This window comes from Odocoileus virginianus, chromosome 3 (genome assembly GCF_023699985.2).
Source record: "Odocoileus virginianus isolate 20LAN1187 ecotype Illinois chromosome 3, Ovbor_1.2, whole genome shotgun sequence".
Classification (NCBI taxonomy): Eukaryota; Metazoa; Chordata; class Mammalia; order Artiodactyla; family Cervidae; genus Odocoileus; species Odocoileus virginianus.
Window position 1 is genome coordinate 11,830,699 of NC_069676.1, and position 2,459 is coordinate 11,833,157.

General features: G+C 38.5%; 1 pseudogene; it reads right to left on the reverse strand.

Moving 5' to 3' along the window:
• Window positions 1-312: 312 nt before the first annotated feature.
• On the reverse strand, window positions 313-1,240 carry LOC139034411 (putative gustatory receptor clone PTE01; annotated as a pseudogene).
• Window positions 1,241-2,459: the final 1,219 nt, after the last annotated feature.

Consider the following 2,459-nt stretch of genomic DNA (forward strand, 5'->3'; position numbering starts at 1 on the left):
AGATTTGAAAAATAGAATTTACTGTGTGAAACACACAAGAGCTGGGGAAAACTTGTAAATTTTCAATATATTAAAAAGGAATTATTCTTTTGAGGATGTTTGGACTACCAAAGATAAACTATAGAATCTCTGTAGATATAATAACATTCAGTCAAAAAGTGATTATGATATACATAGGATCACAGAACTCTCAAATGGTCAGATTAAGGATATAAAAGAGAAGCAATAATTAATATGTTAAGGAAGAGAAGTGAAATCATAAGGGCTACAGAAATGATGTCACAAGAGAGGTAGAATTTTCAGATCTAGATGCTAATTTTGTATATTTTCTGACCCACATTCCAAATGGGCAAGAGTTACTAAGATTAGAACGTTTTGCTGAGTAAGCGCCACTTGGCCCCTTTTGATGTCTCTGTTCCTCAGGCTGTAGATGAAGGGGTTCAGCATGGGGGTGACCACAGTGCACACCACCAAGGCCACTGCATCGAAGGATGCAGGAGAGATTGTGCTCAGGAAGCTGAGAGATTGTGAGATGGCTGAGCTGAGGTACACATCAAGGCCTGTTCCATAAAATAAGCAAACACCAGGCAGGTGAGAGAAGGCCTTATATTTCCCACCTGTTGAAGGGACTCTCATCATGGAAGAAAGAATTTTATAGTAAGAGAAAAAGATCTCTGATAAAGGGGAAAACCAGAGATGACTCCAACAATATACATGACTATGTTACTGGTGAAAATATCAGAACAGGCAAGATGGAGGCGTTGAGACAGGTCACAGAAGAAATTAGAAATTTCCACATTCTTGAAGCAGGTAAATTTTAACACAATCCTACTGTGCACTTGGGGCTCAAAAAGGCTAACCAAAAGAGACACCAAAACTAAGAAGAAACAGAGGCATGGGTTCATGATGACCAGGTAGTGCAATGGGTGACAGATGGCCGCAAGCTTGTCATAGGATGTTGCAGTAAGAAGAGTACCATCCATATACCCCAAAAGGATGAAAATAGACATCTGAGTCAGGCAGTCATAATAGGAGATGACTCTGCTGTTCACAATCTTTTTGGGGACAGTGCTGGAGATGAAACCAAGGTCAGCCAAGGACAGGTTAGAGTGTGGAGGTGGGGGTCAGAGATTACAACCAGGCTGATGAGCAGGTTCCCAAGCATGGCCATGAGGTACGTGGACAGGAACAGGATAAAGAGCAAAGGTTGCAGTTCTGGATAATCTGAGAGGCTCATGAGGAAGAATTCTAGGACACTTGTTAGATTTCCAGTTCTCTGTAGCTTGGACACCTCAAGAAAAGGAAAAGATGGCTGTAAAAATAGAAAATAAGTAAATGGTCATGCAGCACTGTGTCCATATTTTGGATTCGAGCAATTCATTTCCAAGACCATACACCCCACTACCTTTAGCAATATTTCTCAGCATGACAAATTCTCTCTGCTTATGAGTGTTTCCTCCTTGGTTTCTGTGCTTACTTTATAAAACTTCACTGAAAAGTGAAAGGTAACAAGCACATTAGAAGTAATACATCCATGATCCCAGTTTTACTACAACCTACTCTCTAGAAATAATATAGGATGAGAAATTCCCTTCCCCCTTTTAAGGAAAAACATAATTTGAATTTAAAGAGATTAAGGCATAAGTATAGGATTTTTATTTTATTCAAATGCAATTCTAGATGTTTTCTTCATTTAGAGTATTTGCAAATTTCTATGACATGCAGAACTGTGTCATCAGAATTCTAATTAAATATAATCAGAACATATTTCTATGTGGCATTCAGTTTTCTCATTCTTTTGTTTCTCTGTCTTCCATCTTTCATGAAATAAGTGATTAGTCAAGTATCAGGACTGGTTTTTTAGTCATTTAGTATATATTTCCATCTCTGACTTAGGTGGACCTGAGTTTTCAATCCGTATGTTTCAAGGCAGTGCGCATGATCATACTGCGTTGATGACTACAAACATAGTGTCAGTGTGTACAGAGCATTGTCAATCACCAAGTGACAACACAATTTAAGAAACCTACTTGGACCTTTTTATTTTATACAGGGTGATTTGTTTCAATCCAATACCATCTCAGTAAAATGTCTCATGTGTGAGACCACATTACTTCTTAACTTATTTATGTATTTATTTTAATTGGAGGATAATTACTTTACAGTATTGTATTGGCCTCTGCCATATATCCACATGAATCGGTCATAGGCATACATGTGTCCCCTCCCGCCTGAACCTTCCTTCCATCTCCCTCCCCACCCTATCTCTCCAGATTGTCACAGAGCACTGGGTTTGTGTTCCCTGTGTCATATATCAAACTCCTACTGGAGACCACATTGCTTCTTTGTATTCGATTGTGTTCTGGCAGAATACTACTACTTCACTGTTGTTGCTGTTTTTTTTCAGTTTACAAGTATGAATGACAAAATTGTATATATTTTGCCTGTGCAATGCAAAG